Here is a 12,500-nt window from a genome sequence, read left to right as displayed (position 1 = left end):
CGGTAACGATCTAGTCCGTTGACTCATTCTCGTAAAGCAGTTTAATTCTCCTATAATTATACCACCTTCCTCTTTATTGCAGATAGCAGTTCCGCCTAGCGTAATTCTCATCTTCCGCGATATGCATGCATGTGAGCAGTTTTTCATCATCTCCCCACATCCTTCCCGGTGTTGTAAAAATGTTTCTTCTGTATTCTCTACTTTCTTATCTATCTCGTAAGACAGTTTTTCTTATATTTTCCACATCGTATTCCATATCTCGTAAAGCAGATTTACAATTATTCCGCCTCGCATTATGCAGTGTTCGCGTGTATTTCTCGTCCTCCCTGTCACACTGTGTCATTTTCGCCATAGCTACCAAAGTCACAGATCGCGGAAGACGCTATTTTATCGCCGAGAATCGTTCTTTGGAAACGAACCAAAATTTGAACCGACTGAAAACTAACTGACTAAAATGAACCAAAATTCTCAAGTACAACTTGGTGGTTTACCACAGGTAGCGAAAACCGTTAGCATTCACTTATAGGTAGGGTAACTACAACTCGGCCAACGTTACGAATGAATGAGTGGACAGAGCTGTGTTGGGTAATAACCATGTATAGACATTATATGATGGATCGGCATTACCGCGATGCTTAATATAATCTTACCTACATCTTATCGATTTATCGCTTTGCTTCATAGGCTGTCACGCTGCTGGTTGCTCTGCATGCATGCGCCACGACTTCTTACAAGTGTTTTGCGTGTTAGAAAACGCAGACGTGACTGTAATCGCAACATAATAAGTTATTAACTACACTAGACAAACAGCAGTTCGCGTACCATTCTTTATGCATCCACCGATCCGTGCGCCCCCCGGCCGTCAGTCTGTTCGTCCGTCCAATTCCATCCAGTTATCCATTCATCCATGCGCCTGTGAACTTCAACGCTGCCTCGCGTCTTGCATGAACAATGACTGACACCTAGTGGGGGGGGGGCTGACCCGATAGGTTAAGTAATTCAGATAATACCAAAATGGATCTCCATGGGTACACAGAACACATATGTTTGCGCAACTCTGTTTGAGATTAGCCTTCTACTGCCCGTTATGTACACGGTCGGCAAACTGTCTGAGCTAGTATGGACGTTTGTAGACACAGCGCTATTGCAGACTGTGTGAATTCGTGTGGAACTGTTGTCGTTGGGTCATATCATGATCAGATGGTTGCAACAAAAGGCTACAAAATCATCCCAGTCCCTCTTACAGCCTCTTCACTCTCCCATCCACTCTCTCCACGCGCGCACACATACACACCGCTCTCTTCTATCTCTCTCTCTCTCTCTCTCTCTCTCTCTCTTTCTCTCTTTCTTTCTCTCTCTCTCTCTCTCTCTCTCTCTTCTTTCTTTCTTCTCTCTCTCTCTCTTCTCTCTCTCTCTCTCTCTCTTTTCCTCTCTCTCCCTCTTCTCGCTCTCTCTCTCTCTCTGCATCCCTCTCGCTCTTCTTCTCATCTGCTCGCCTCTCTCTGGTTGTGGTGTGTGTGTGTGTGTGTGTGTGTGTGTGTGTGTGTGTGTGTGTGTGTGTGTGAGTGTGTGTGTGTGTGTGTGTCTGTGTGTCTGTCTGTCTCTCTGTCTCACATTCTTTCTCTCCCCCGCTCTCTTTCTCTTTCTCTACCTTTCTCTCTCTTTCTCCCTCTCTCCCCCTCTCTCTCCACCATGAACGTCTAACCATTCATGCCCAACATAACGGCAAGTTAATCCTTAACTTGGTGAACTTTGATTAAAATCGAGCGCGTAATGCAGAACAAATATTAGCTCCGCGTCAGCCGAGCATAGCTACGGGTTTTCTGACCCCCAAATCTCGTCATCAACAAAACTCTACAATGGCTAAGTCAGCATTACCCTCGGAATCGCGGGTTTTAAAATAACATGGGCGAAGAAGTGTGGAGAGATCACTACGCGCATACAGAAGTCTAAGAAGCTTCACGATCCATGCTGGTTTTGGGCGCAATGTTGTAGAAAGTCACAGACCGTGAATAGACGTCAATGTAATAACAATGTGTTGATTTCCAGTATAGCGCGTACGAATTGAAGAATTGCAATATGTGCGCTGTATAATGATGACACACTGAAAGCTCTCATTGGTAACTAGCTTTGATTGAATCAACATCCATCAACCATAACTTGCGAACAATTTCTTCAACGTAATTGGCGCATATAGCCGTTGCAACGGCCGGCCTGGGGAGGTATATGCTAATGTCATATACAAGTCGTCTGCGCTCTTCCATACCTTCAGTGACAACACGAAGAAAGGTATTAATATTCCTGAAAATTTTGCTTCGAAAGCAGTAGAGTAGTAGCTGGCCTTGTGTTGATTTGACAGGTCGGGATTATTTGGCAGCAAAGTAGGAGGTAGATATCACGGGTAGGTGGTGAGTATGACAGAGACTTGGCAGCTGTGTAGATGTCATCTGTAGTTTAGTAGGTAGGGGGCGATTGAATACGTACGTATGGAGTAGTAGGAAGAGATGAATTGACAGCTAACGATATATTCAGTGGTGTGTCGTTTCGGCTTGGCAGGTGTAGACAGTTTCCTAGTTACTTAAGCACCTTTGCTTTTCTGCAGTTGGTACAGCTCACACGCGCGCGCACACACGCGCATATAGTCACGCACGTAGTACACACATACACGCACGTAGTACACACATACACGCACGTAGTACACACATACACGCACGCATACACCGTCTCGTACAATGATGTAACAAGATGTCAAGCCGTTGTTCTCGTCCGAAATTCTGATCGCTGTATTCCAGACATTTCGCTTCATGATCAATTGACAATCGATAACCCCCAGAACTCCATTCAGTTGAGATGTGTGTGCATGTGCGGTGTGCGTGCGAGCGTCTGTGCGTGCGCGCCTGCGTATGCGCGCACATGTGCGTGCGTGCGTGTGTGCGCGCGCGTGCGTGTGCGCGTACATGTGCCTGCGTGTGTGTGTGTGCGCGTACGTGTACGTGAACGTCACGCGTACGTGTGCCGGTAAGCATTTATGTTTGCCGCGTACGTTGTTATCGCTTGTTTCTGCGACATTTCTGTCTTCCTTCGGCGTAATTCGTTCGCGACCATCTGTCTCACATGTCTAGATCTGGCTCTCAGTGCTATATGCGCTTCACGAGTCTAGACAGGAGTGGCTGTCAGCATTATACTCGTTGTTTCTGCAGGCGTAAGTATAATCTTATTAGACGATGATGTTATCTCGAGCCCAATACGGCATGACGATAGGATATCTTATTATGGTGGGAGAACATAGACTTGCTGTTTCGGTTGAGATTTAACACACTCGCAAACGCTTCGTCAATGTTTTGGTGATAGTCGCTTAAATATAAAGATATCACTTTAATAAGCCGCATCTTAAAAGCGGTTGTGCCGCTAGCAATAGCGCACCATCGACCTTACGAATATAACAACAACATCAACAGCAGCAGTATAGCAGCGCCAGCGTCAGCAACAGCGCCAGCAGCAGCACCAGCAGCAGCACCAGCAGCAAATAACAGCAATGATAATAGTAATATGAAAAACGATAATCTGTTACTCTATCAACGCAAGTCGCAGTACTTCATACTTCAAAATCTATAATATTTTTATGTACTTCATACTTTAAAACATTTAAACGTTCAACAAACATACTCAAATGTGTACTAACTTAAAATTGCACAACCGGCTGTAAATGTCCCTAATCATAGACATAAAATCTTTACGTATATACTAGATGTCTACACGCGTACGGGAAACCGTCTAAAGTGACTTAGAAGGATGAGAATCGTGGCTCATCATGTCGCATGATTAATACGTTTCCCTGTCGACACCACACGTCGGCGGCCCTGGCGGACGAGACGCTATTCACGTACTACGTACGTATCGTAATAGCTGCATATTATGACGTCGTGGTATAAAGGGTGTCCTTGTTTGCGCTGTTGCGCGTGCAGGCCTCCCCCGCCTCACAGATAGTCGGTCGCGAGCGACTGCAGCTAGTGGTCCATTAGTCATGTGCGACAAGAGATGGCGTTGGTAAGCGTAGCACTGTAATATTGCGTGGAAATGCTCTTGGAGTCGCGGGAATTATGATCAACGAGCCTGCCGCCAGGTAACGCCCAGGTCGTCCGTAATCGCTGCCATTTATAAACGAGTACTTCAACGAGGGCATTACGAGATGTAGATTAACTATAGGATCCGTATCGCACGACGATTTAACGTCTTCCATGCTGCGTAGTTTGATCGTTTGATTTGATTTCACGAGGACGGGTGTCCGGCGAAAACGTGCATGCAGGTTGTATGTGAAACCGTCGCGTGATATACCGACACACACTAGCTCATTTTTGGCCAGAGGTCGGTCACGTTATGCGGTGTTCATAGTCTTAGCATGTTCTCTCGATTTTCAGACAATAGCGCGCGAAACTAACAATAATGTGCGTGGAGTTCTAGTGCCTAGGCGATATCTCAATGCTGAGGGTTTTATACTCGTCCGCCCACTGTCGTTGGTTTGTTTATTGGCCGTTCCTACTCCTTGGCGCTGTCGACCCGGGCTAGTGCCTGCTAAGCCATGCATTTGGTTTGCTATGCTAAGGAATATTGACGAATATTCAGACCTACGTAGGCGCGCGCGCACGTGCGCACGCATGCTCGCATACACGCGCGCTCGTAAGTTCACTCGTCCACGCACGTATACACACGCGAGCGCGCAAGCACACACCCACGCACGCCCGGGATGTTGGTGTGCAGTAGCTGGGGGCCGTGATTCAACAGTGCGCTCTATTCTGCTTCCAGCACGGATACCTGTAGGCCTACGAAACATTACATGCAATTAATCGCCGTCCCGCGGCTTGGAACTCATCCAACTGTTCTATACGTTTCTGCTTATAATCGCTGCAGTGGTGACGCTAATATCATACCTGACGGGGAGCCTACGCTGCCGCTGAGCTATGTTAGGCCTCGTTGCCATGGTTATTGTTTCTATGATACCCGATGCCAAGTGTCTGATTACACGTATCGAGAGCACTGATCTCTATTATACTAACTATATAGTTAGTATAATAGAGATCAGTGATCGCGAGTCACAGCGATGGTTTTTTCAGTAAAGGATCGTTTTAATTCACTAATTGAATTTTATATCATTGTATATAAAACAGCGCGATATTATTATTTTTATTATTGATATTTTATTACTATTATTATTATTATCATCATCATCATCATCGTCGTCGTCATTATCATCATCATCATCATCATCATCATCATCATCATCATCATTCCAGCACAGTCCGCTGGAAACAGGAATTTTGCAACCGTGTAAAGCTCTTATCTTGCGTGAGATTTTCTCCCGTTCGCTCTTCTACCGATGAGATGGTGATGTGTTATAAGATGGTGAGGTCTCCTGCTGCATCTCATCAAGAGCGCATTAACCCCATTTAAGGGGTTAATGCGCTCTTGATCTCATTCAGAGTACTGGCGCTTGCGAGGCGATGACAACTCACAAGCTGTGCTGTAGACGACGATTGTAGCGCGGCTTTGATGGCTCCTGGTCTCCCACACAGTGTCGGACACCATCACAGCAGTTTACGACCGTTAGCGGATGTATTACTTTTGATAGAAGCTAGGCGGCCTTCAGTTTGCGGCGCGATGCGAGTATAATTGCTAGCCTTGGAATGGACCTTCATGGCCCGGTGACTGGCAGAAATAGAGAACGAACGAGAGAGAGAGAGCGCGCGCGCATGAGTGAAAGCGAGAGCGAGAAAGTCAGCGAGCGAAAGAGAGCGAGAAAGTGAGTGAGAGAGAGAGAGAGAGGGGGGGGGGAGAAAGGGAGTAAGAGAAAGCGCGCGCGCCCGCGAAACGAGAGATAGAAAGCGAGCGAGAGAGCCTGCGATCGAGTTAGAGAGAGAAGGGGGAGCGACAGAGAGCGAGCAAGAAAGAGGGCGATAGCGAGAGGGAGAGAAAGGGAGCGTGAGACGAGAGGGGGAGGGGGATCAAGCGAAAAACAAGGGGAGAAATGCTGCGGAGGAGAAATCACGAGAAAGCTCGTGCGACAACACTATAGTTTCACTCGATCGGAAATAGATGCTGCTATTCTTTATTTGTGGCGTGAACATGGGTAGCAAACACGAAAGCGTCGCCATCAACCATCAACAGCAAAGTGAAGCCTTTATATCAGTCAGCATTATCTCGCATCATTTATAGTGCTCTCGTGTTACGCGGAGGTTCAAATCTCGTGGCGTCAGCCGATGTTCGCCATTTTCATTGATTGCCTTTGTATTGCTATTGCTAGCACCGTTGAAAATCCGTTCTCTCTTGTACGTAGTATGAAGAGTTTCTGAATGGTACGAGATTTCAGCATATCTCTCCGCGCGGTTGTGAATATGGTTCTTGATTTCAGTATTTTTCTCCGTTTGCGTCTTTGAATGGTTGCTAATTTTAGTGGTCTCTCCATGCAGCATACTGGGAGTGTTTTAATGATCGCGGGCTCTATGGTAATTTATTTATGTACGTCCTTCACTAGTCTCTAATCCTAGTATATTTTTATCTGCGGCTTGGAATAGCTAAACAAATGCTAATATTGTTTGTCGACTCATTTCGAAGTATAGCATCCTTCGGCTATGATGAAACTATGAAGGGCTCATAACTCGGGCATCTTTCGTGGATTTCCCTTACTTCTAAGCACCCGTTTGACATCTTATGGGCGGTTTAAAAATCGAGACAAATCGGTAAAATTAATGGTGAGAGATACTACTTTGATTCTACCCTTTCGGATTTAACAATTGCCGTGCTACCTAGCATGTGCATGTGCTGAATGGGAGAAGATGTTGGTGGATATGAAGTCAAGTGCAATGTCCTTGAAACTTAACAATCATCGCCAGGCGGTGTGAACTGACCAGTGATGACATTGTTCTGTCGCTTGCCTTGCCTTTGTTACATAGGGTGCCGCCTGACACATGGCACACTGATCTTTTGAAGTTTCGCCAACTGGAACCGCGGTTGTATGCTGCATTTTTGCACTTTTGCACTTTTGCGCAATCAGTGGGCAAAAATCGCTGTGAAGTTCTTTGTCGGTCTATAAAGCCGCCACTGTACGAAAATTGGGTCTCGCTCCATGGCGTATATTGCATTACACCCCCACCTCGCCTTACTCACACACACTCACGCGCACATGCGCGCGCACACACAGTACCACACACACACACACACACACACACGCACACGCACACGTACACGCACACGCACACGCACACGCACACGCACACGCACACGCACACGCACACACCACACACACACACACACACACACACACACGTATGTACGGTAGATTTCGCTCTCGTGATGACGTATCTGGCGCCGGTCAAAACTCGTGTTTATTGATGCGCTGGCTGAGAGCATCACGCCCCCTAGCGGCCAAGCCGAGTGTACCCCGTGAGTGATGAGGAGGACGGAGAAGACCTCCATTACATATATATATATAACAATAGTAGTTGACGAATCCAGGTTTGATAGTGCGCAGTGGCTACGTGTCCGGTCATCCATTAGAAAGCTCAGCACAGATGGCCACGCCCCCTTTCAAATCGTTGATTTTGCTGGATTTCCTACTATTGCTTCAAAAGTTACAAAAACACATTTTTTTGGATAAAGGTAAGCAATATTATGGTAAAAACTTATTGTTTATTGTTTTTTTTACTGAAAAAATATAGTTGGGTTCACATAAGAAATATATGATCGGACGCGTAGCCTGGGAGCTGGGCGTCCGGTAACCGGACGCTTAGCCACGGCCTTGCTAATAATGCGTGTTGTGGGCATGGATGCAGAATGCATATCAACAATGCGCGTCAAAGGAAATGGAAGAGAGATAAAATTAATAGAAGCTACATTTATCAGCAAAGCATGCATACGCACAGACATACGAGCTAGGGAGGAGCTGACGAGAATAATGTAGTCAATGCCTGTTCAATAAAATAGCTACTGCTATCAAGCGAGACTAGCCTACCGACAGTGTTATCGACTTAAAATGAGTTACCATTGCAAGAAGTTATTATCGACCACGACTCGAAAGGTATTATTACTGACCATGATTTCAAAGGCGTTATCATTGACAGCCACATGAATGGAGTTAACATTGACCACGGCTTGGAAGGGGTTGAGGTTGACAGTTACATGAAAGGAGTTAGGATTGACCACGACTTGAGTGATGCACACGAATTGAAAGGAGTTATACGATAAACCACGGCTTTAAAGCAGTTCATATTCATCGCGAGTTGAAAGTACCAGGAAGGAAAATAATAGTTGACAACAACTTGCTAGAAGGTGATATTGACCACGACATGAAACGTGTTGATTCTGCCCGTGACTTCCTGCTTTAGGAAACATGCACGATCCTTCTGCAGCCACCTGCCCTCTCGGGAATTAAGCATAAAAGAGATTCTTAAATTAGGAACAACAATATCTATAACACGGAGACCCACCATTTTCCAACAGCCCCACTGTGTGTCACGCGCTTCCAGAAAGCGACACTGAAAGCTAGAAACAATAATCATAGGGGTATGTGCCGACACGTTACCGTATTCGTAAGCCCTGGCTCCAAATAATAATAAAAAACTCGACACTTCGTTCTCCTATCGTTTAGGCGATCAATCATCGGCCATAGGTCATCAATCATGAATGCTCGGAAATGGTAATCTACTCCATTATTATTCGTGACAAATTGCAATGCGACGTTCGCTAATTCGTTCTGTACCCGTATAGTAATAACGTCGCAAAGATTCCTCTGGTAATTGCAGCTATTATGTGACAGAATGCCGCGCGCATACCGCGCGCTACAATCAACAATGCATTATACACTATATACTGTGGAAATACTACGCAATATATACACTATCCAAGATGTATGATCCAATGTACAATGTACGTCATATATAATATATACAAGATATACAAAATATACTATACAAGATGGAACTCTCCGCTTTATGCATCCCGCTTTCTGATCGTGAAGAGTAATACCCCGCGTTACGATAACCTCGCTTATTAGAGTTAATTCGCCCATGCGTAATTTGTAATGTATGACCACTTTACTTACGATACGAAACAGAAATTCGATTCCCACGCAATTCTTCGAAGGAATAAAAGGAATTCCACCCAAACACTTTCTTTTTGGATGATTTACGTACGAAATTAGCGTTACGAACGCTTTTTTGGTCCGGAACTCATTCTTTCGTAACGCGGATGTCGACTCATAATACGTATATGCGGCGTATAACGCCTACGTTCAGTTAGGCCAGTTTAGCCTGCGGCGTCTACCTGTCATTAACGATGAGCTAGCACTGTGGTTTATATGAACAATGAGGTGCCCTGCGGAGACAGTATCATATCACAACGTAGAGAATAATCACAAGTAGTTACAGCTATCATACATCTAAAATGTCACACATTTTGTACGACACTTCACTCCAAATAACATTCTAGACTCATGATGTCATATCTACTTATAGTTCTTATAGTACTATAGTATAATGTTTCTCTGTTAACGGGCATCTGGGTAGCTCTTGCAAGGCACACCAGCACTGAGTTAGTTTTCTAACGAGTGCGACGCGCCAGATGTTATTGTGTAGTAGTTTAGCTCAACGTCAAGCTTAAGTTTGATCTATGGACGTCGGTCGTTAGGCTTGTTAACCACGCCATGTGCGTGTCTTTGTCTTTGTCTACAATACATCATATATTAAAAGATAATTTATTTCGACGAACAATCTCCGTCTCAACTGATTTTTATTTTTCCATTCATACTCTTACATTACAGCTGATTAGTGATTACACTTAAAGATAGCGATTCATTTCTACGATTGCTCTTCAATCGCGCGCACCGGCTAGATATCCATGATTGTTGTAATCATAATTATATACTTAGCATTAGCAATGCGTGCGTTTGACTCGTTCGTGCAATTTATTTCAATTATATTATGACCTCGCAGAAACCAATACTTGGCACCTGTACCGCACTTCTTAATGTACTCTTATATGGGTGTGTGTTGCGTGCGTGTGTGCGCGCGTGCGTGTATCAACGTATGTGCGCGTGCGTGAGCGTATGCCCGCGTGTGCGTGCGCGCGTGGGTATCAGCGTGTGTGGGCAATGTGTTTGTGAGCGTGTGCAGGGGTGTGTGTACATGCGTGCGTGTGTGCGCGTGTGCACGCGCGTGTGTGCGCCTGCGTGTGTGTGTGCGCATGATGATGAAGCTCATATCACTCTAACTTTCGATGATGATATAAACTTTTGTCACGCATTAATAGCTCACCTATTATATACTATACGTTCGCTGTCGCTACTTTTACTAAAGCTATGCTATGCCCATTGGCTGCTATCGACAAACCCGATTAATCAATAAACTATCAATCAGATTATTACATTAAGTGAACATAGCTCCCTTGAAGACACTAGGATTCTAAATAATACAAGATGCAAATACCAAGCAGAATTTCCTGCGCAGTAGACCTATATATTTCCTCCTGAAGTCAAGCGCCTGCGTAGTGTACAGTGACTATCCTAATGTAATGCGTATTCCAACTTGATATTGCATTTTGAATTTTATTTAGCAATCTCGCTCAGACAAGATTTGACTAATATATCACCGGCAGTCAGTCTGACAGACACTGTGCATGTTTGCGTGATGGATGGCAGCAGATAGTATTGCCAGGCAGTTCCGTATGCATCTTATTTGTTTGAACATTAACCAGGACAGCCGCTTTTCCCTGCGTTTACATAACACCATTAGAGCGGCTCTCGTTTCGTTTGATGTATTAGCACGAGACACGGTGTTGTTACGTGTTAGGAAACATAAGGAGCGTTGCCACGTGCGAGCACGACAAGGATAACTATGCAAGGACATGAAGAACAATGCAGATATAGGGGGCGCTGTTACGTGTAAGCAGATATTAAGAGTGTTGTTACGCGTTGGCAAATATAGACAGTGTTGTTATATGTGAGCAGATATAGACAGTGTTGTTATATGTGAGCAGATATAGACAGTGTTGTTATATGTGAGCAGATATAGACAGTGTTGTTATATGTGAGCAGATATAGATAGTGTTGTTATATGTGAGCAGATATAGACAGTGTTGTTATATGTGAGCAGATATAGACAGTGTTGTTATATGTGAGCAGATATAGACAGTGTTGTTAAATGTGAGCAGATATAGACAGTGTTGTTATATGTGAGCATAGGGTGCGACTCCACGTAGATAGGCTCGCGTCAAGTACGCACATGTCTCTTTCGCATCTCTCTCCTCGGCTATGGCCGATATATCGATGAATCTCGTTATAGCTCTCCCTCCGTCGACGCCGCGTACGATGAAACCGAATGAACCCGAATCAACCCGAATGATGCCGAATAAATTCGAATGATACCAAATGAATCCGATTGAACCCGAAGAAGCCCAATAACTTTGGTGTGCACGTGATCTTTCGGGCGGCAACGCGAGCGCTCTGTATTTCATGATGGTTTCAGGTGCGAGTGGTTGCATCTCGTATCCCGCGAGGGTGGGGGTGCACCGGAGAAAGGCAAAGCCCACCGTTTGATCAAAAGCTAGTTTAACCTGTTCTCGCGCCATGCACTTATATCCTGTTTCGTTGATATCTCTCACTATTTGGCACACAGTTAGTGCATCGCATGTCGAGTAACTACAATCTTCACTGAGGTTTATTCGACACATGCGGATTCTGTTAGATACAAATATGTTACACTGACGAGAAGCGGGTTAAATATTTGTACCTAACACAAACAACGTGTGTTCAATGTAGCGCATACGCGGAGTTCATGTGTAGTGTGTCGACATGCGAGACACTCACTAGGATGTCAAATAGTGGGTTACGCGTATGTATCTGTAGCATCTATATGTTTCCTGGCTATGCATGGTTAATATTTATATCAAACATCCATGTAAATATCTCTATGTGAATCTCTATGTAATGTCTCTATGTAAATATCTCTATGTGAATCTCTATATGTCTCTATGTAAATATCTTTATGTGAATCTCTATGTAATGTCTCTATGTAAATATCTCTATGTGAATCTCTATGTGATGTCTCTATGTAAATATCTCTATGTGAATCTCTATATGTAATGTCTCTATGTAAATATCTCTATGTGAATCTCTATGTAATGTCTCTATGTAAATATCTCTATGTGAACCTCGATATGTGATGTCTCTATGTAAATTTATCAGTGTGTCGATTGCACTCGTAAAAGTGCTCGATCCACCCCCCCTTTATATCTCTTTTATATCAGGACATTAATGACATTAAAGTTGGGAACGCTCCTAATGGAGCACCATCCATTAGGAGCGTTCCCAACTTTAATGTCATTAATATCGTGATATAAAAGAGATATAAAGGGGGGGTGGATTGATATAAATTAGATATCAAGGGGGGGTTTGATATGAAATAGATATCAAGGGGGGGTGCATCGATATCAATTACATATCAAGGTGGGTT

The 12,500-nt window shown here is 44.5% G+C and overlaps 1 protein-coding gene across 1 annotated transcript in view; it reads left to right on the top strand.

Annotated features, from left to right (window-relative positions):
• Positions 1 to 12,500, top strand: part of LOC106804751 (tetraspanin-33-like) — a 57,255-nt gene that overhangs the window by 315 nt on the left and 44,440 nt on the right. The window lies entirely within an intron of this gene.

The sequence above is a fragment of the Priapulus caudatus genome, unplaced genomic scaffold (genome assembly GCF_000485595.1).
Source record: "Priapulus caudatus unplaced genomic scaffold, Priapulus_caudatus-5.0.1 Scaffold5, whole genome shotgun sequence".
Classification (NCBI taxonomy): Eukaryota; Metazoa; Priapulida; class Priapulimorpha; order Priapulimorphida; family Priapulidae; genus Priapulus; species Priapulus caudatus.
The sequence above is the reverse complement of the archived record's forward strand: the minus strand, read 5'-3'. Positions and strand labels throughout refer to the sequence as shown.